The sequence below is a fragment of the Sitodiplosis mosellana genome, unplaced genomic scaffold (genome assembly GCF_009176505.1).
Source record: "Sitodiplosis mosellana isolate CC-2019 unplaced genomic scaffold, AAFC_SMos_1.0 Smas_scaffold_6162, whole genome shotgun sequence".
Lineage (NCBI taxonomy): Eukaryota > Metazoa > Arthropoda > Insecta > Diptera > Cecidomyiidae > Sitodiplosis > Sitodiplosis mosellana.
Genome location: NW_022601403.1, coordinates 3,002,097 through 3,025,828, shown reverse-complemented (window position 1 = coordinate 3,025,828; position 23,732 = coordinate 3,002,097). Strand labels below are relative to the sequence as shown.

Sequence of the window (23,732 nt, the reverse complement as noted above, 5' to 3'; positions counted from 1 at the left end):
AACACATACACTACTCTCAATCTCACCCATAGATATGATGATGGAATTTCAATCAACCGGTGATATGCAATTGACGACGTTTTTGTTTCTAAAACTTCTTATTACGGTCACTCAAAGATTTGTGCTAAAATAATATTTTCATGATATTCAAATAGATTTTATTTCAAAAAAGGAAACGGATTTTGTGATGATGATGAAATTGGTAAAATCAAAGTACTCTTTTATTAAGTTGGATTCAAATCACTAGATTAGCTTAAATGCCAGCAATATCCCCAAACCATTTACGAGCTGATGAAACGCGATAATATACACCTGGTCCGTTTGGGTTAGCACATCCATCTCCCCAGAATGTCACACCTTATGATTTTAACAATTTTGTCACCCAAATTTGTATAGAAAACATGAAAAATAGTTCAAAATGAGAGAGCCCCAATAAGACTGAAAAAAAAACTTCTGATTTGAATTTGGGTACTTAAGTTGTAAACAAGTGATACATACCAACTAGAAGAGGGTTTATAAGTTTGTCATTTCTTCGAAGCAACTTATTATCAAATGTTACCAATGGACCGCCGGAATCGCCTGAAGAAATAAAATCAATGATCTTTTTTTTTTGCTGGTTATTTTCTTGCAAAACGTAAATGGATTTAACCTCCGCCAGAGTCTTTTCCACCTTCTACAAGCCCAGCACAAAGCATATGTTTAGTGACCACAATTGGTGCACCTACCATAGCTTTCTCACATTTTTTTTTTGGTTCCATATTGGAAGTACAACTCCCAAAAGATGCTCTTCCACATATGTGGAAGCATTTGAAGAATGTGAGGCGTTGGAAAAATACTTAGGTTCTGTTGTACCCCAACCGGTTATCATAGATTGTTTGTTATCGGGAATTATTTGATTTGCCGCTGGCATTGGAACCAGCTGAGCTGCGTTGTTGAATTGAATGTCATGGTTGAGTTCAATCAAGACTAAATCAAAGACAGGTGATTCTAAATTGTAATTTCCATGTGAAATAACACGATTGATTGTATGAACAACAGCACCCTTACGTGTATTGCTGCTTCCAAGCCGAATAGTACGATCTGACCATGACCATCATCATAACCAGTACTGTGCAAAAATTTAGAAGAAAAAAAGTCATAGGTTAGACAAACTAGGCTATTATGGAATGATAATACTACCATAGTTGAGAAAAAGCCCAGCTGGGTTTTGACTTATTTTTTTGGACATTTGGTCTCATAACACTAATCAACAGTGGTTTTTTTGGGTAAGGTATATTGATGAAATTTGTTTATTGGACCCTTAACTACAACTTTGCACCAAGACAGTACGATGCCAAAGGGATATTGTAACTTTTTTGACCAGAAAAAACGCCATCTTACGTCGTGCCCGTAAATTATTTTACTGTACATTTAGATGGTAGGGCTTGAACAAAAGTTCGACACTATGCATAAACTTGGAAAGAGCTTGATAAACTTGATGAAATACATATATTTTATGGTCGCTGCAATACCCCTATGTACGATGCAATCATCAGCATTGTACACGAGTTATTGACAAAAAACCGAAGAGGCCATCTCTGAAAAATGAACATTTGAACCACACAAACTGCCTAGGTCGATAAAATGAAAACACCAACAGAACTTTCAAAACCTATCAGGGGTTTTACTCGGCTATGTTAGTATTATCAGCCCATACCGGCCGTTTGACTGTGTAATAAAGGAAAATGAAGAAAAAAAACAGTGTTGATCCAGTTATATAAAGATATCCGATATTATTCGCACGGTGTGTCCAGCGTAACGCATGAATACTCCCTTCTCCTTTCAACTCTCTTCGTTCCATATTGAACACAACGTGCGAAAAATATCGAATATTTTTATGCGACATTTCTATCCCATTCAAATAAAAATATCCCATAATATTCTCTGATTAGGTTCCATTCAAATATCAGCCCAACTTACTATACTCTTTCGCTTTGCTTCATCCCATCCGCATGCGTCTCACTCACTAAATGAGTGACCATGCGTCTCATGCACTAGATGAGTGTGGATATTTTTTTAGTGGCACTCACCGAATATTACCATGTATGGTCACCTTTATATAGGGATTTGTCGTAATCGATAACCAATTTAAACCTTTCCGTAATAACGCTTTTAATCAATTCGTTCTAGGGACTAACGATTCAACATACACGTTCAATTTTCCACACAACATCTCCAAAATTCCACGGTAATCAGAAGTTTTTCGGATTACTCATTTGATTTTCGAAACATTTTCTTCATTTTGATTAAGTTAATTAATCAACAATTAACTTGATTGTGGAACCAATCAATTCGATAGACAGTTAGTTATTATCGTTAAGCATGTTTAGTAGGGGAGGAAAGTCATTTTTCAAGACTTTCGAGAACAGTCAAGGCCAAGAAGGTGGTAAAATCAAAATGTGGTGTAACAAAAAAAAAGTCTTAGTTTTTGATGATCTAAAGATCACTGAAATTTGAAAGAGATCAGACAAAAAGTACAAACAGACGTACAGGACAGGACACACAAACTGAATCATCATCTCAGAACGCAGAATGATTGGTGAACCCATGAACGCCGATTTTGATATCATTGGAAACATCTCGATGAATAGCTTGGACTGGTCGCATTGAATATTCGTTAAATGGAGAAAAAAAAACGAGAATTTGTCATAATTTTCAAGTAGCTATTTCTGTGGGAACGGTTCATCGATTACCAAGTGTGTTTTCTGGGCATATGAGATGTCTTTCTAGCGATACTTCATTCATTCCAGATGGCCTTAAAAGGCCAAAAAATTCTAAAATTCGAAAAAAAAGTTCGGAATTGCGCATATTACAAGTATATAGGCGAGTTAGACTTTCAGTACTCGTGTCTGCTGTCGTCGGGTGTGATAACTAAAAAATAAAAATTAAGTAACAGAAAAAAACTGTTTTCCTTTTCAAAATTCTAATTTAAAACATCCGAGGTTATCGTGTTTAATTTTATCCTTCATACAAAAATGTATGTTCCTATCAACGCTATGAAGTGCAATGGTAATATATTCAGCAATTCCAAAACCTTTCAGAGTTGCTTTTGTCCCTATCGGAAGTTCATTGACTTGAATCATGAATAACGTTTGAAATATCATTTCTCACAGACATTTCTGCATTTTTTATACTTCCAAACTAAACCGTATAGATGCCGTTAGAGCATGCATTGCTGAATATTTTCCATTTATAGCGCATATTGTTGGTTCCTATACCTAATAAAACAACAAGGAAACTAATTAAAATCACAACAAAGCGTAGAAATTCCCATAAATTTTTTCCTGTAAAAATAAGAATCAAAATCGAAGTGAAGAAGCGCAAACTATCAATGTTTTACCATAATTTATCAAGGCGATGAACATATATTCGCTTTGATGTTGAAACATTAGCGATGCAAATCGTCAAACTTCCTTGAACTTGACGAAAATCGAGCAATATGTGTATAGCGTATCGCATTCAACATATACACATTTCAAATGATTCCGTCTGTTTACCATTGTGTTTGTGCTTCGCATGAGCTAAATATAGCTAGAACAAACAAAACTGCTGCGTTTTTAAGTGGCTTATGACATTTTGATGAATTATTACAACTTGTACTTTGTGATAGAAATTTCAATATAATTTCATTTGATAAGTTTCATTGTGAGCAATTTTAAAATAATTTTGTTTATTTGTCAAGTAAAATCAATGTTGACTTTTAGCCCCTGGCAAACAAAGAGGAATTTCCATATATGTGAAAACAGTGAAACTTTGATAATCGTTGGATTTGAAATCTTGCGGACATGTTTTTGTTTATGGTTCTTCTTCATTTTTTCTTTACAATCGTCAAGACTTGATTTGCATCAAAACGATTCAATTACAGACATGCCACTGGTTAGGTATTTCAGCCATTTTCAGCTATTTTGAGAATCGTAACTATAGTCGACTTTTTCGTCAAAAATCAACTTTTCTTAGAAATTTTTTCATTGAAATCGAAAGAATTAGCGGTGCTAGAACGCAAAGTAATCAAGATGATCGATTGTTGATTCTTCTAAACGAAGCGAATAATTACTCACTCAAATCTTTCAACCTTTTGGGAACATGAAATTGAAAAGGAAATAGGGAATCTATGCAAAACCAAAATGCAAAAATTTACCTTGATAAACGGATATTTTCAAAATTCAAATTGATTTACCTACTGTTTTTTTGCGTATTCGAACATCGGTTGTGTTCGATAAAATCATTAGAGCGAAATTATTTCTTATCATTCATTAATAACACAAGAACAATGAGAAAACTAAAGGCATGTCTATAACTATGCATCATGGGCTTGCGGAACAGTAAAACTATAGTCATATTTTTTATTGCATAATCTTGTAAAAAACATGATAAAAGAGCAGACAGAATGTCAACGAACTGGTTTCTATTGATATTTTGGCGTTTCATTGGTCAGCTATTCTGATAGATTTTTTGGGTTAAAATTCCAGCTATTTATTCGTCAAAATTGAGTGTAATGCCTGCAATTAGAGATGGATAATCAAATCTTGAAAGATGTGCCGAAATGACTTCGGGTTGGGCGATTTTAATTGTAGATTTTATGTTGTTTAATGTAGTGTTTTTACTTTTTTACTTCTATATATTTAGTCAATTGACGACTTTTCTTGTCAAATTCGTAATTTTCCCCTTCATTTTCAATCAATTTTCTTCTTCATTCAAATCTCAGCCATTTTTCAATTCTATTCATATTATCGTAAACCATCCAAATTGTAACATAGTCTCAAAATAAACCACTTTTCTAAGAAAATACAAATAAGTCATATATTCATATCGGAAGATTTTTTTCGTGTTCTTCTCAAATATGATATAAAAAATAACAGTTACCCTTCAAAGTTGTGCAGAAAATCAGTCTATTTGTTCAATTGTTACAATTTAGACGATGTTACAATTTGGATGGTTTACGAGATTCCTGGGAAAAGCCTAAATATGTGTCTCAAGTTTCCTTTTTTTCGAATATTTGTCGTAAACTTGCGCGAAGCTCTCTCTTTTCAATCAGACCAAAAACGAAGTGGAAATGAAATAAAACGGTTTATGGAAACTGGCTCAACGAAATAGTTCATAATAGCTCAAACTTCGTTGGTATTTTCTTCAAAACATCAAAATGAGTTGCTGAATATGAATATAAAACAAAGATTAATGTGGTCAACGAGTGCTCGTTGACCACTCTAACAAAGATGAAATCGAATCAAAATTCAAGTCTCTTCGACATTTATCAACTGAATTATTATTTTCCGGTCGCAATCTCGAAAGCCACTTGCAAAAAAGCGGCAACAAACAAATTGGATGGGGCGAAAGTGGTATTAAGATAAGATTTGTCTGAACTTCAAGGAAATAAACGATCGAATTAAAAAAAAAACAACCAACAACATGATCTTCGGGACAAAAACAAGGTCGCATGTCAATATTGAATGTGCCCTGTTTATTCGGGTACATTCTGTTGTAAATTAGTTCGGTCGTTTTGGAAACAGTCTAATCATCGACTTGTTCGGTGTTCGACCTAATCAAAATGACTACAATAAATAATAGTTATCTTTATGAAGCGATTTGTTCGTGGGATGTGTGTGTGTGTGTGTGTGATATTTGCTTGAAATGTCCGCACCCGAATGCCATTCCATGGCTCTTTGGAAAATTCCATTGTCTTTTATTTTCGGCACAACACCATTTTGCCATTATCACCAATCAGCGCTCGTTTATCAGTATCGGTTGCATTGATTAAAGTCTAAAACTATTCTTTTTTCTCGTCCAAGTTAGAAGCAGTAAATCGAATGGGCAAACTAATCATCGACTCCGGCTGATACACACACACACACACACGCACGCACTCGAGTCCATCTCATTGTTTCCGTCTGGCACGGTTGATCGGTTATCTTGGTCTAATAATGTAACCATTAAGTGTTCAATTGATAAAAAATTTGGATGAAATGTATGAATGAGATAGAACCTCTGTTTGCCCAAACAACAAAATATTAATAATTTATCTGGATTTTGGAGCACGGTTAGCCCGAAAGCCTAATCATTTCATAATTACCACCGAATGCATAATCAGCAAGCAAAAGTAATCTTGTTTATCGATTATAAAATCAGATGGAATTTTTTTTATCATATTCATTAGAGCCGGCCACCGACGACAACGTCATGTTTGTTCCTATCTCTCCCCATATTTCTCTCTTTCGATATAAATTATGTTGTTTGTTCAAGACTTTCGCTGCGAAACACACGCTGATTTTCTGCAACTTAATTACATCCATATTTATTCTTCGAGTTGGACTAATTTTGGAATCATTTCTATAGACACACTTATAGTGCTTGGCAAATGTTGATAGGAGGGCAGGGCAAACAGTGAGAAAAAAAATCACTTTTTGATAGACTTCTTTTCACCAAATCTATTTATCAACGGATTAACATCGAAATAATAACACTAACAACAACGAAAACGGAGTAACAAAACAAGATGTGATAAGATAAAGTGATTACGAGTTGTGGCTTGCTGTAACTCGCTTAGATACGGAAGCTAATGCCGTTTAGTTCAAAATAAAGAAGAGACAGCCAATAAAGAAAAAACAACTTAATTTTGACACACACACAATTCGCCATGTGCATGCATCATATTGTTTGCACGAGAAAATATTAATTAGATGTTTGGGGTGGCTTTATCAATGTTGGATAATGTCAACAGCACAACAACAGCCGACCCAATCGTCACTCGAAATATAGACAAAAATTGATACGTTCCCATTCAATGAATGGATGACAAAGTGTGAGAAACAAGCATCAATTTAGTATTTGTCGTCAGTCGTCGTCGATGTTGTTTTTTTTTTGGCAAGTCTATTTGAACTTCAGATAGATAAAGGTGTACACTCTAAGCGGCAACCGTATGGGTTGAGGAACAACGTGACGCTTGTTCGACGTCAATGGATCAAAAGTTTTTCAACTCATCCGGCTATTGTTATTTTTCTGTTCCATTTTTCGGTTTATTTATATATCGTTTTGGAACGATAATTGCCATAAAATAATGATTGTGGCTCATTACATAGCCCCCTGTGAAGAGTGCACACATCGCGACAGTCCGACGATCAAATGCCATGATTACATGCCAAGCGTGTGTGATTGATACGAAATTTTACGTCTTCACTGACAAACAGAACGAAAACAACAACAAAATGACACACACGAAGCCAACGAACAGACCAAATAGAATGTGCGAAAAAAAATCCATGTCCATTAGATTGACACAGCAAAGAGATTGAGAGTGAACAGAAGAGAACAGAAAAAAAAACATACACAGCATTTTACACGTGATTAGCAAGTGATGTTATCATACTGGACACAATATTTGCACGCTCACTCTCTCTCTCTCTCTCTCTCTCTCTCTCTCTCTCTCTCTTCGAATCGGTCTCTATTTCTAACACTACATAGAATGTAGGCTACTGAAGTTGTTATTTTTTTCCCCGAGAAAATTTTAAGATACTTTAGGCCATTTTTTTGGACCGTAAACTAATTCATTTTAATATCCATATTTTTTATTTCAAATGAAGCAATTACGCTTAACATGAAATAATATCATGTTCATGTAATTCAATTTTGAGATAACTCAAAAAAAAATTTGACACTTTTTTCGTTGCCAATGTGAAATAATGTATGATGACCGTTCACATTGATTGTACATTGAAACAATAATTGAAGAATACAATGTCATCATATAAATTTATTTGATTATTTTTGACAATATTAAAATGATTTGCATACAAAAAGTATACTACGATTAAAACTACATTCCATGTAGTGCTTACGATAATAATTTGATGAGAAACATCAAATTAATTAAACCCCTTAAATTTACGAGCTTCAAGAAAGCAGAGCGGAGCGAAGCGATGATCTGCGGTCTTGTTTCTCAATGGTTCGAGACGAGGAATGAAAAGGATAACAATTCTCGCGACTCTCTCAATTATTACTTCCAAAAGATATGCAACAATGATATCGCAACTCAGGCTAGTCCCATAATCTTCTATTTGCTCAGACACGGGGCTGCCTATATTTGTCATATCACGATAGCAATGTGCAATGTCGAGACACACGATGGATAAGTCACTTTTGCACGATTTGCCTGATAAAAATGCAAGTTTGCAGGTTTGTATTGTGTTGTTTTTTTCTTTGTTAAACAAACAACCACGAATGCGGTGTGCTTGTGTATATCGTCTCCAAAATGAACGGCATCCATGCAGCCTACAGATGATCATACCAAAAATAAACCCATTCAAACCGTGTGTGGAATTTGAACGGGTTTTTTTTTTAAATAGCCGATAGTGTGCGCATGCAATTGTGTACGTATAAATTATAAAGGCTAATGTTTTTTTTTCCTTCTTGATTCAGCCTGAGAATCAACATCGATGAAAAACGGTTCTTTCTTTAATTTCACAGGGATCAATAACCGTGGATGATGAAAAATTTAAAGTGAGAGAGAGAGAGAGAGAGAGTGATCGTATAGGAAAAACGCTTGAAAACGGTCCGAAAATAACCACAACACAAACATTTTCGGTTGTGCGCAACAGAAAAACAACCAAAAATATTCAAGCCGATCACATGAATTGCCGATCTACTGATAAAAAAAATGCCGTGTGCTCCACATTTTCGATACCATTTTAAGTCGTGCGATGCTAATATCCAAAGTAGCGGAGAGGCAGCAGCAATAACAAAAAGATGAAGCAACAATAGCAGAACAAGAAACGGTGCTTCGGAAAATAACAACGAATACCGTTTAATCAAATTGATAATTTGGGCCGGTAGCACACCAACACCGAATCATTCAGTCCAGACACACGTTCTATCGCCATCGTTTTGTTTGTCTCATTTGGCCGTCTCGTTTTGTGCGTTCTTCTATCATTTTTTTTCTTCCTTTTTTCCTCTCACTTTGGCTTGTTTCGACTGATTTTGTCTCATTTCATCACATTTCTTCTCATTTCTTCTAATTCCTTCCGATTTGTCTGGATCATGTCATTGGACCGGGCCAACTGATATTTCTTTGATTGGATTTGGAATGTAAAATTCGTTGAAAACATTGTTTTTCTCTCATTTTTGTTCAAAACTTTTTTCTTTCCATTCATTTTTGATGAGTTTTCTTCAAATTCAAATGATTTATTTGCATTTATCATATTGCGAATTGCGACGACGGATTGTCGTTGACACACACAAACACCGTTCTCACCACAGCACGTACACAGAAGGCGATACACAATATGACAGCAGCATGGCCAACAACACTCACGGCATGGTGAGTCGTTGTCTCTATTTGTACTTGATCTTGGTGGCGAGTGTGTGAACAAGATTGATGTTTTTACAATGCATAGCGAAGTTGCAGAAGTAACGAAAAAAAAGCCAGCAAAAACAATGTTCCAACAGCAGAAAAACAACAAAATCGTTGTGTGTGTGTGTGTGTATATGCAAACATTGATGAAAATCGCTGTTTACCCGTTCAAAGAACAATCGGCATTTATTCATCAATTTATAAATTTTTATTTTGTTTTTATTTGCTGTCTGACCGACAAAAACAAATGATCGCGATTTGTTTGCGTTGATAGAGTGTAGAGAGATGAAGAAATCGAAATGGTGTTGCGTTTTGCGAAGGAAAAAAAATAATAATGCCGATTTCAAATGAGTACGATGAGTTGGTGAAACGAGTTTTTGTGCCGCTTTTTTTTCTATTGCGATTTGATACAGTGATAGTTTGCGTTGTGGTCGCGCACATATTCAAATAAATGGATCAACGACAAACACGTGTATCACATTACATTTCTCCCGCTCACGCTCACAGTGCTTTTTTACTGCAGCCGCAGCCGCAGCAGCAGCATCGAGCGCGGCACGGACGACGACAACGACGACAGAAGCAAAAGTAACAACAACAACAGCAGCAACACAAACGCAACGCCACCAACCAGTTGAACTGAATTCAGCTCTCGACCAGCTGAAAGCACTAGCACACACAATGTAAATAGACATGCAAACCATAAGGTTCACACAGCTGAGCCAACCGAAAGACCGAGACGCACGACGAACGAGCGAAAGAGATACATGAACCGGCTGGGCTTGACGTTCTAGAACGCCGCGTGCGCGCACCAACCAGCAGCAACAGCAACGAACAGCACACAGTGTGTGTGCGATTGTTTTGCTTTAACTTGAAACCGATTCAATGCTTTCGATTCAGTTCTGATTTGATTATACAGGAGTAAGCACACGCAACCAGCCAACACCAGAAAACACACTCTGTCATCGTCGGCAAATTATTTTTTCGAAGCGAAAAAGAGAGTGAATAAGAAAAATTCGTTCAAACGAAACGAAAAAAAAAACACCGATTTAGGTACATATTGTTTGTCACCAAAATCGATTTGGTTTTATTTCGGAAATTAAAATAAAAGTCGAGAAAGAATTAGAAAAGTGGCCAATTTTTCGTTGGGCTTCAAATTGTTCAAATCATTTTTTGGGTTAATAAAATTCTATGAATCTATCGTTATTTGGTACGTGAGTGTGTGCGTGTGTATCGTTTGTTTTCTCCAATTTTGATTTGATTTTGTTTTCATCGTACGACCAAGAAAGAAACACGAGCCTAAGATTAAACTTGAACCGAAACACACATAGAGACACAATAATCCGAAACGACTAGAGTCGACATAATCGCGGAATAGAAGAGACAAATATCGACGATAACACGGGCGAGATTCTTGTGCGAACGAAAAACGAGAAAATTCGATTCGAACTTATAAAAAATTGTTTTTTTTTCTTCATTCAATTTGTTTTTGTTTTCCCTCTTTCACTGTTTGACGGAGCAAATAAACAGCAGAAAAAAAAATTCGTTCGGCTTAAAATAGATTGGACGCGATTTTCAAACGTGTGAAACAGTGATAACAACAAGCGACAACGAATCGCAAGCGAACGAAAAAAAATTCATTTCGGTCACTCAACGCTTTTTTACGTGCATTTTTTTCAAAAATCATAACGCGACACCGGCTCTTTTTTTTTTCTATAATAAACATTTCCGATTGAATCGCTCAAGTCTGTCATGCATTTTTTAGCAATAATATGCGAAATAAAAAGTGAGAGATAAATTTACAAACAAAACGGTGTGACAAGAGGTGAAAGCGACCAACAAATCCATCCTCACAACTCATTTTGCTGTTCGGATTTCAAACGCAACCAATTTGCCGATGTCATTTTATATATCGACGGTGGGAATAGATAACGTTTCTTTTGTACACGACTAGTTTTTTGAAGAGAGAGAGAAAAACAAGAAGAAAATCAGAGAAAAGAACAACAACAATAGCCGCAGCAACAACATACACATCAAGAACAAAGAAGCTAGTGTCAGCAGAAACGATATAACAACGAGTCGAGCCAATTCTATGTACTGGATCTGGTTAATTCAAGATCTCTCTGTGTGGAAATAAAACAACAGCAACGCGACACACGAAAAAAATTGATCAAAATCTTCGCTCAACGAAAATCAAAGTAAGTGTTGGGTTTGTTTGTTCATTACCTCACATTCTTCTTCGTTTTCATTTTTTTTTTCAATAACATTGCCATTTTCACTTCATTCAATCAGATGATTTTTGTGCATGAAATAGAATCGTTAGCATTTTGATAAGAAATCAAGTAGCCCCCAAGTGGCTAGCAACACCAATGGTGTGAAGGAGAGAGTGAACGAGTGTGGAAGAGAGCGAGTATTGAAGAGAGATAAAGAGCGATTGAGAGTGAGTGTGAAAGAGGGTATGAGAGAGAGTGCGACAGAGAGTGAGAGCGATTGAGAGCAAAGGTGAGAGAGTGAGAAAAAGAAAAAGAATGAGTGAGAGCAAGAGAGAACGACAAAGAAAGCAAAAAAAGCAAAGAAGAAGCAAAAAAAAAACGCAAACGGTGTGTTGTTCAACAAATAAACAAGTAAAACACACTCACATACATCATACAAACGGAATGGGAAAGAAAAAGACGAAGGAGAGAGCGCGCGGGCTGGCAGAAATAGAATGATGCCGTGAAAAGTTTTCTTCGTTTCGTTAAGTGAACTGAGAAATGCCGGCATTCAAATGACATTGTGTGTGCAACGAACTGAAAATCAACGTTCACTGCAGCACATTCTCGCGCGCTGCACTCTCTCGATACTCATCGAGTGCATACACAGTGTGCGACTTTGTTTTGCCGTATTACTTTGTTTTCTCTCTTGTCTTTTTCTCTAGCGTTCTCTCTCTCCCTCTCACATTGTCTTTAGTTTCATTTTGTGTGTTTTTTTTCCTCATTCGGTTGTACTTGTTGCATTTTATTGTTGCATTGTGTGGTTTTGTGCACTGGACACGACAAACACTCTCTTTCAAAGTGCGCGCATACCGTGTACAACGAATTTAATAGAGGAAAAAACGAAATAAATTAATATATATAAATATTCTATCTCGGCCATTCGACTTTGATAATAAATAAACACTTGAACGCGCTCACGCGCAAACAAAATCGAAAGAAAAAAAATTGTCAATTTAACCCAATAGCAAATAAAACGAAGAAACAAACTGCACTCAATTTATTGATGATACACTACGACCAATCTATATACGACTAAAATAATATTGAGAAAGACGAAAATAGATAGACAGTTGTTGTTGTCGTTCGTTTGAAACGAATAAAAATAATCGATTGGTTTAAGTGCACTATCAGCGAACACAAGACGAATATTTACAACATTGAGCTGAGAGCGAGTGTAATGCAATGCGAGATAGACACGACACACTTGTATCGCAACCGCGCGACCACTTGACACAAGTTTTGCCAAGTGCAAGCCAAGTGATGACTGAAATGAAAGAGAATAAAATTGGAATGGGCTGAGTGAAAATAGTCTTTTCAAAAGATCAGGAAGGAGACCGATTTGAACATTTTTACACGGTAATGTAGAATGCGAAATGATTTGGAAACAAATTCTTTAGATAGAATACCGAGATGGCATTTTTCCTCGATGAAATGCATCCGTATGAAAAGGAGATTGATGTGAGACGAGTTACAGCTAGAATAAGCCTCACAGAGCTTGTCTCAGAACAAAAATGGGAGAAAGATCTGAATGAAAAAAATTAATCCAAAAAGAGAAAGGGCTAAAAATCAAGGAAAATGAGAAAAATGAGAATAATTTAGATGAAGTCGAGGAAAATGGGGGAAAATACGAGAAAAAAACCCATGAAAATGCGAAAAACAATGAAAAATGCGGCAAAAAACCCAAGAAAAAAGGACAAAAATGCAAACAAAATATAGGGAGACTCCACGGCTACCGAAAAAAAACACCGGTATTTTGGCGGTGTGAACGTTCAATTGTAACAGAAATAACCGCGCCGATAATGAAATCTCCAAATGCTCATACGCTTTCAGCATTCCAATCCAATGTACTAAACACCTCTCTCGCGTGCGTATTGAAACTGTTAAGCGGCATGCGAAGCCAACGTGTTTATTCGCTTTTTTTATGTGTATTGTTTATTCGATTTGAGTGCGAAAGTCGTGTTCGGTTTTTTTTTTCTCATTAAATTTCTTGTTGTGTTTGTTGAAATTTTCGTTATTTTCAAATGGAAATTTACCGCTTGCATCATACACACGCTTTGCTGTGAGTCACACCATCAATTTCTTTTCTCTTCTCTTCTCTGTCTATTCTTATACGTTAATTATTCTCACTTTGATGGAACGCAACGTGTGTGTTTCTCTTCTTTCGTTCGTTTGTTTGTTTATTCATTCCGTTTCTATGCGATGGGTTAATCGAATCAAATTGGGCTGTTACAACAGAAAAATGTTGCAAAGTAAATGTCTCCTTATTTAGCTCAATCGATTTTAAAATTCATTGTGTCAAAGAGTGCGCATTTTGCGAAAAGCCGCATTATTCGTTAATCAGCCGGCAATGAGACTGCAAAGTCAGTTTTGAAACCATACACACAATCGTCAATATTGCACGTCACATATGATCGGCGAGTGCTACAAAACACCGTGCATGAGACGAATAGGCACTGAGAGTGTGAGACTGAACGTGAACATGCATAAGAGTAGGGATAAAGAGAGAAGAGAGAGAGAGAGACAGAGAGAGAGAGAGAGTAAGAAAGGGAGAGAAAGTGTCTGCGAAAGAGTTGCACACAAAATAACCTGCTGATGGGCACACACATTCGTCAGCTGTGCACAATCAACATGAAGTGTGTGTATTTTGTAAGCCGGTTTATTTTTGTGCATTTTCATTCGAATACCGGTCGTTGATATAGAAATAGATTTCTTTGCGCTATTGCCTTCTCTTTCCCTCTTTTTTCCTCTCTTGCTCTCTCTTTTCTCACTCTCTTCTCTTGCTTTCCCTCTGTCTCTTTCTCTCGGTGCACGCAAATATATCCCAATTAACGTTTGCCCAATGCGCAATTCATTCTAGCAGCCGTGCAGCGCGAGTTGCGGTATTTTTTGTTTGAATCGATTGAGTGCATCAAATAAAAATTCCTATCGTTGAACATGCTCATTGGGATCGAACAATGTTCAAGTGAATAGAGATATATAAAGCCGTTTAAACGAGGCAATTGCTTTTGCCTCATTTCACCTTTTCGATCAAAAGAACGAAAAGCGATTTGTTGTTTTCTTCCTGGCCTCTGCGACACGTCGCAGATGTTGCGAGAAGAGAAGCACTCATTCGAAGGCCCAATGCTAATTTTTGCACCATGTGTGGCTTTTCTGTTCTGTATTAGCCAAATGGTGAATTTTAAATTGCGCTGTTTGACAAAGGAAATTTAAAGGTGATTAAGCACTAATTTACAAATGATTTATTCGCTTATCGAATTGTGTGTTTTTTTCACACACAATTTACGCAAATGCATACTTTGTTTTCTTCTCTTTCTTCTTCATTCCCCGTTCGCTATCTGCTATGGTTCAATATTTCCCCATTTCTATCAACTGCTCGCCTTTGCTCTGTCCTTTTTTTTGTCGCTTTCTTCATTACATTTCGATGATCTTTTGTGCCTTTGTTTACTTGTAGCCCCGCATGTCACTTCGTTCAATTTTCTAACATTTTAACATATTGCATTTCCTCAGTTGATTTGCGAGAGTGCAAAAAAGAAATGTACGCGACAGCGCGCACGCTTGCGTTTACAAAAATAAAATTCAAATCATTGCAAGAGAAATGAGAAGAATCACAGCAATGTAGCAAACGAGCTAGCAAACGTAACGAACACGAGAAAGTTGTGAGACGCAAGAAATGGCATTTCGTTGATGTTTATTTTGTATAAATTTGTCAGTCGCAAAATGGGCGCAATCATACAAAAATATAAACAAATTCATGTGGTGCAATTTAAATGATGGGTAGAATGGGTGGGAAAAAGGGAGAGAAATGAGGGAATAGGGAGAGAGATGGGAACAAGTGAGACAGATGGGGAAGACAGTGCGGGGGAAAAGGGAGACAAAGATTGAGATCTTCCGCTAGAAAGAAAGACAAGAGGAAAAGAGAGTGAGAAAGGTGACGACGACGACGACGACGATGACAACAACAAGAGCACGAACCAAGTGTGAGAGATTTTGAGCGAAATTTATTTTGCGATTTAGCTCTTAAAAAAAGGGGGCACACACGCGCGCTCATCCAACGACAACAACAATGAACAACGATTATGGCCAAATAAATAGCGCAAATAGTACGGGAGGGAAAAAAAGGCGAGAAAAATGTGTATGACCAAATACACACACAAATTAGATAGCGCGCCACAATTTTTTGTTCGTTGTTGTTGTTTCGGCCCGATCCGACCGGTCGACACACAAAACAAAGCAACGCGTCAAAACAGAGTGTGCGGACGAGCGGGCCAGCGAGCAGACGATAATCGTATAAAAAAAAAATCATCATAATTCTGTGGCGAAATATCGAAGTAGAAGCGGAATAGTAACAGCAACAGCAACAACGACGACAAAAGCCAATCGAAAAATTGTAAACATCTCACTCGCCCATGTTATCATTTGAAATTGTGGTCTATACTATACGTGTGTACATCGATCGCGGTTGTTATTACTGTTGGAATCGCCAAACTCTTTCTCTCTAACGTTAAGAGAAAAAAAATTCTCTCTTTTGCAAATTCGCTTGAGAGAGTGTCACATAAATATCATTCCTCTCAAAATACCGTGGCTTATGCCGTTGCAGCGTAGAAAAGAAGAATGAAAAAAACACGGTACGATCTCTAACCTGATTCCGTGTCTAAGCCACAAAATAATTTCGATTGCACATGCCATATGCAAATGCACATAAAAAACTTTCTCGCTTTCTATGGAGCCCCTGTGAGTTTGTGTTTGTCGCACGTGTGCACATCTTGATATAAACAAATCTCATGGCCAGAAAAAAAGCAAACGAACAGTCATTTTATGGACCATTTTTTTCTTAAAATTATGGCGAATTCTCGGCTTATTTCGATGTCTCTCTCTATCTCTCTTCGTATCTCTATCAATTTGGTTCTGTCTCATCGCAAAATTACCATAAAATCCAAATTCAGATGCATTGTGAATGGCGTTCGGTCAAATGTAAATCGATAGACTTTGAGTCGTTTGTTTATTCGCCGTTTGGCTGCTGCACGAGCGAGCGCGTTGAAAAAAGCCAACGAAAGAAATAGACACAAATTGCATGAAACATCAAAATTATGGCATATCCCCATAGGCGCAACGCCTCTTTAAATTCATTTTTTTTTTATTCTGTGCTCATCTTCGTTGGTTCGTCGACCAGTTGTGTTTATTTATTGTTTTTTGCAAATGTGTTTCAAATGCTGTAAACAACACATATGAGTCAGATGATTGAAATTTGTTCGAAAATAGACAAAATCATACAAAAACATCATGTCAACCGATTTATTTTTCCTTTTTATTTCTTTTGGTGTCTGTCTGGTTCAGAATTGCTTACTTCGTGTCTGTCTGTCCAGTACGAGATTGTGGTTGCCGAAGCACAATTTTTGATTAATCAGCGTAAATCAGTTTGTAATTCATTGCATTGCCAAAGCGAACACAAAACAACACCGTCTCTCTAATCAACGATCGCGATTTATCAATCGGAATCGAAATCAGAGCGCTCTTGTTTCACGCCTGCCCAAATAAACACACATCAAGTCGACGAGCGAAAAACTGCCGAACTGCCTTGAAACCAAACCGAACCGAACAAAATAACAAAATGTTGATATCAACACATCAAATCGCTCAACCGTATTTCTATTTTCAGTTATCTCTTTCTATAAATTGTAAATTTGTAATTGTTTACCGTTTTTTCTCTTTCAAATCGGTTTGAAAATTGAAATAATCTTCGTTCGCTCGTTCGTTAGCATATGTGTTGTGTCGTCGTTGTCATTTGACCAACTAGATGCTCGAAATAAAGTCATTATGGTTTATTTCATAGACAAACGAGCACGCGCTTGCCTCGCACCCGTTTTGTCATGTGTTCCAGCGCCTGGGGCAAACCTAATGCAATTCATGTCGATACTGATCGTGCAAAATGATTGGATGTGTCGCGAAACTACGCTCTCTCGCACTCACTCAATCGGCAAGCGAACGAGCGAATGATTTTTTTTAACGCGTCACAAATTACGAACAATTAAAATTCTAACTGAACGAACGACCGAATAACAAAAATCGCATTGAGCTTGCGAACATGCAGACATTTGAGCTTGATTTTTCATTCGTCTCGCTGTCATTATTAGCGCGTCTCTTTCTCCGTTTGTGATAAATTTTTTTCATGAAAACATTATTTGCAAGTCAGTTGAATTTGAATGTGACACGGAAACGTTTATGAAACAAACAAAGTGAATTTGCCACTATCGATAATGATAAAACCGACACACACACAAAAATTCCGAAAAAATTCGAAACAAAGAAAAAAAAATACATATTCAAATTTCACTCTGGGGTCTATCTAAATCTAAAAATAGATTCGTATCAAATTCATCCTTTCGAAACAGATGAAAAATAACAACACAAACACATTGTCAGTGTTTTGTTATTTGCAAATGAATCGGAATGAAGAAAAGTGAAAAAAAAAATGTGGCCAGCGGCCATCGAAATGGAAGACTACAACATGGGGCTAGCTAGCTACAGGAGCACTTGCGTTCCAAAAACATGTTTATTTGCCTATTTACAAATGGAAGAGGACTGGAATTTTGTACAAGATTCTTTCTTTCTTTTTTTCTTAAACGTGATGAATATTTAATGGCAGATGGAGAGCCGGAATTCATGCCGTGTGTTGGGTTCTATATTTTGCTCGATTGTTTAATAAACATCAATTTGTCAGAATAGATTTTTTAGGCAGATACAAGCGGTGTTTGTGTAGGAATTTCTCAATTTGCTGGTTTGAGCACACGAATCAACTTGAAATGGAAACACTTTTACGCACGATTCGGGCGTGCAGGAAAGTAACATTGTCCAGAAGTTAAAATTCCTTTTAGCTGAAGTGACTGGCTGACGTCGGAACAAAGTAATTTGAAGAAGGAGAAGAGAATGTAAGCTGAAAACCTCTTTTGGCCAATGGTCCAAATTCATTGGCAATGGATAGTTGCTGGAGTAGTCAAATATGATGACGATATCCTACTCTTCAGCTCTTTTTTTTAAAATAAATTATTCATTTCTTTTAAATAAGAATGAAGTAAAAATATAAATTTATTCATAGTCTCTTGTCTCTTTGTCTTATCCAGTTCTTCCTCATCCTCCTATCTCTCGTTATCCCCCTCTCTTTTTTTTCTTGTCTTCTTCTTCTTTCCTTCCCTAAAAAAAGGTGATTCTTCTTCATTTAATCGAATCACAAAGTCCATTTTCGACCAACAAAGTCCATTTTGGATGAATCAAAATTCATGGGTCGTCCCAAGTTGAACATGAAGTGCACTTTCCATGGAAGTTCCATGATGGCACATAGCTTTAATTGAACAGCTGAGCACACCTGACAAACTCGAGAACCTGCAAAACTTAAGAATTTCCTTTGAAAATTGGTCCATGAGAAAGAAATAGCACCAAGTTTTAAACCTAACTCGCGACGATAAATTATGCGCATCGGATGATATTGTTCAACCCTCTCTTGCCATTCTTTGCAAAACCGTCGTAAATTCGTGATTGAATGTGATGACATTGTGCATTTTGTTTGGATTTACCAAAAACACCTCTGATGGGTCCTGAAAATTTGTTAATGAACAAAGAAATAAGTAGAAAACTTTTTTTGATAATTTGCACCCACGTGAACAGAAGGACAAAAAAAACAGCCAAGAAAACTCTCCGTTTGTGAAAGTTAAAGGAGGAAAAGAATTTCATTCATTTTTTCGTTACGCATCCGAAAAAAGAGCCATCGAACCAGGGAGAGAGAGAGACAGACAGACAAAGGGAAAACGAGAGAAAGATAGAAAGTGAGCTAAAGCGAGAGAGAAAGAGAGCGATAAAGAGATAGCAAGCAAAAATGAGAAATAAATGAACACGTCAAACGAACATAGTTCTGAGCATAAAAATGAAAATAACTGAGTTACGCTCGCAGTCTGTTCGCAGATTGTTCAAAAACACTTAATCAGTTGTCAGTACGATATTTGTCATGAGTGTGTGAAATAACCTTTGGAATCGTGTGAAATATTTCATGTATGCTTCGAATGTATAATCTCTTGTGCAAAGAAAGCATGCAAAAGAAGGAAAAAAAAAAACAACACATAAAAAACTCATGATTTTGCAGTGTTTACTTGGCTTGTCTCTCTTTCATTGGTCTCCGGCAAAAAAAAGTGCTATGCTAACTACGAGATATGTTATCGAAAGCGAAATTTTTATTTTCTCCCTTTTTCTGCTTCCGTTGTGATAAAAAATATTCGCTGTAAACATGTTTTTACTTTCATCTGGTTTGTAAACACGGGTACAAACAAAATCTCTCTCTCCACGGTGTACATATCTCTGCGTTCTTCATATTTTTCTCCCCGAAGAATTTTAATTGAAAAAAAGTGAACGCATTTTTGTTTGGTGTGAACGCGCGGAAATGAAGTAATCACCATTGAGTAAAATAGTTGAACATGAAATGCGCTCGCTATACATAAAATGATCAAGGTCATGACAGCTTCATTCTAAATATACTGAAATTTATGATGCTTTTGCTGTACACTACACATGCGAATTGGTTTTTTTCTTTTGCTTTTGTTTTACGACAGAAAAACTAAAACAAAATTGAAGGTCAACAATGACGAAGTGACAACAACAACAAATACATTGTACATTGTACTACAGTGTACAATGTACACTGAACAGAACGAGAAGAAGAAGCATAGCATACGCTATGAAAGAAAGGTAAAAGCTCATGCAAAATGATATGCTTTGCCACATTGTGTGAGTGAATGAGTGAGTGAACACCATAGTGTGTGTGTATGTGTGTGGTGTAAAATATGGTCGTGTTTCTATGTGGAAAAACAATGAACCTTCGAGTGATAGCTTTTCGTTTGAAGGGAAGCGATTGGTGGAATGTGTATGTGTGTGCGGAACGTTTATCGTGTTTTGTTGATAAATTCGTCGTTTATCGCAAATCCTTCAGTTTCATCGCTGAAAATATGCTCGGTTCCATTGCCCTTCATCATGCGAGCGAATCTTCATACATGGCGAACCAAATCTATTAACTAACTCAAGTTTACTTAGCTATCGAGACAAAAGAAGATTGTTTTCGAGCAAAACGTACCATCGTTTACTTGCAAAAATCTGAAATGCTGTCAACAAACCGAGGTAAAAACACGAAATTTCATTATGTCGAACACATGCGAACATTTTCTAGCATCGATTTAAGTTCAAACCTAATACTAAAAGGTTTGTAGATGAGTTGTATGTCAAACCTCATACGAGAACCGAGAACATCAAACGAGATGCATGCTCGCCAAACGAAGCTAGATAATCTAAAAAAAAAATATTTTTCGACGATTTTTACATGGATGAAATCCAAATCGAAATTGCCACCATACAAAATATGCACCCTCCACGAAATCGCTTCATCTTCGCCAAATGCTCATGAATAAATTAATGGGTATGGTTGTTCAGAACAATGTCGCTTTGCATTACACGCTCAAATAATCAAATGAAAACTCGAACGACGGCGTGAAAACCGAAAAAACAAACAAACTGAAGCACTGCCATCAGATATGGAACAAGAGCATGCTTTATTGTCTTGTTTTTCGTGAATTGTGCGACCGATGACGTTGATGATGATTCTTTCTTCATTTATTGTTTGGCGGTTTTGCCTGTCATAAATGTTTTAAGAGTTTGATTAACGTTATTTATTGATAAGAGGCCATCATTGGACACCACTTTCTTTTCGAAAATCATGTCTTCATTCGATAAGATACAGGACCCACTTTGGCTGAGAATGGAATAAGAAGAACAAGCGTGTCGTAATGAAAGACAAATAGAAGAAAATAACCAGAAATTGAGAGCGACTGGGAAAAAAGGCAAACAACACTCAAGATAATAATGGGCCGCTTGTAACATTTCGTGTATGTTTTCACGGAAACGATTCGAATTATATGAGGGGGGTCTTGTGTGACGATTTAAGCGCATGCTAAAATCAGCTGACACTGGAACGGGTTCTATCGGTTTTATTGTTGTTCTTTTTTTTCTTTGTTTCGCGTCAGTGTGTATTTGTCCTTACTTTGGCTTTTAGTTTGCTTTTCTCTTTTGTGCGTTTATTCGTCCAATTTTAATTCGTACTTCTTTTGTTTTCCCTCGGGTGAATCAAAGAGCTCACACTTTTGTTTTTCGAAATGTCGTTATACTCCACTTTTCCTTTCAAATAAATTTCGCATACCGTATTTTTAGCGCTTGTGTGATTTAAATTGACTTGTTTTTTTTTGTTTCGTTCAAAATTTCAATTCATGTTTGTGTGAGTGTGTGGAGCTGTCGTCACCGATTTCACAATGAAGCTCTTCGTTTATTATGAAGTACTCTCGAGAATTGATAAAACACACACACACACACAATTGAAGAAGAACAACGAAAACGGGTACAAACAAAACGTCGCACACGCCGAATTGCCAGTCGATTAACCTTAGTCATATAAAGAGTTGCGTCATTGTCATCATCACATATCTTATAGAGTTGGTGCGCCGGGCGCGCTATATGACCGAGTGTGGGTTGCGAAAGTAATGACTGGTAATAAAGTAGAAGCTGCAATTTGCAACCGGGCAACACAGCATCAGACAATATCATTCCAAAAAAAAGTATCCATGAAACTGACTGGCTTTAGGAAGAGAGATTGGGAGGATGACAAGAGTGTGCGGGCAAGTGTTTTAAGAGGTAAAAGAGAGACCAAGGGAAGCAAAAGAGAGAGAACAAGACTGTTGATGAAGTGCTTGAGTTAAGTTGATGAAATCGAACACTTGCTATGGATGATACATTTTTATCGATTTACATTTTGGAGGATGTTGATTGTATTCAAATGATGCCACCACAAAAATGAGATATGTTTTTTTGTCAATTGTTTTTTGATTATATCGAGAAAAAGACGGCAACGCAAGCGATCACATGCTCATTTTGACCGCAATCAATATTCCCATATGAATTGGCCGGAGGCTCATAAATGCCATTCATTGTTTTTTTTTCACATTTATGGTCTATCGCGTGCGTGTGCGCGCGCGCATGAGTGCGTCTCAGCAAATTTACATCTTATATTCTAATATATTTACTCAATAAATTAGAGTTTTTTTTCTTTTGCTTCTTCGCCTTCAGTTTCGTTGTACAATTACATATCTTTGGTATAGCCATCGTGCCCATTGTTCAGAAATGCGTTGCTGCTACCATGCAGCCTGCTCCTACTTCGGCTTCTGTTACTACTGCTACTTGTTTTCCTTCCTACTACTGGTGGTAGTGGTTTTTACTGCAACTGGTGGTTGCTCGATCAATCAACCCAAGCTATCAGTTCAATGATTAAATGTGGCAAACATGTCTTTTCAACCGCTAAATACTTTATTCGATTAGGCAAATGATATGCGGCTCAACAAAGTGGAAGAGCCACCGTTTACTGTTTGGTTTCGTTGTTAGTCCAAAGTCGATTCGAAAACGATATCGAAATAATTGTTAGTCCAAAATTCACTAGAATGCATCTCGCATCGAACGTGACCTGCAGCTAGTAGCCGAAAAATATTGACTTTTTTTGGTACGTTCTACATCGATTTTGGACTTTAAATACATTCGTCATCGTTTTGGACTTTAGTTCCATTGACTTAAATCTATTTTTGGTGTTACGATTATTATGCCTTGGTATTCTCAGTGTCAAGTCACAATTGGCCAGGGTACATAATTAGTTTCGATTCATTTTCATCAATTTAGATGCGTTTTTTTTTTCAAATTGATATTGTTTCAAATCGAAAACATTGGCCAATGCTAATTTTGTCAAAAATGATGGTTCAATTGTGCCTAAAACATTGACGATATTTGTATCTGAAAACCAATTACGTGCCTTGAGAAACATTGACACCTAAACATGGAATCACAACTGTTTATCAACAGTTTTTTTTTCGACTGCAAACCGAAACAAAAAACCTGAATTGCTTAATGATGTTCACTGTTTGATGTGTGTTTGATGTTCGAATGGCGACTCTATAAATAGTCGCAAATGAATACGGCCCAAACAACAAGTAGGCATTTAAATCAGTCATTAATCATATTTTAATGAGAAATCA

At 36.7% G+C, this 23,732-nt stretch overlaps 1 protein-coding gene across 2 annotated transcripts in view; it reads left to right on the top strand.

Moving 5' to 3' along the window:
* Positions 1 to 10,220: 10,220 nt before the first annotated feature.
* LOC129574412 (sestrin homolog) overlaps positions 10,221 to 23,732 on the top strand; it is a 36,460-nt gene continuing 22,948 nt past the window's right edge. The window contains exon 1 of one of the 2 annotated variants that reach the window (XM_055456422.1): positions 10,221 to 11,574. The gene's annotated coding sequence lies outside the window, so the exon portion shown is untranslated. The remainder of the gene's footprint in view (positions 11,575 to 23,732) is intronic. The other variant, XM_055456423.1, reaches the window with a different exon arrangement.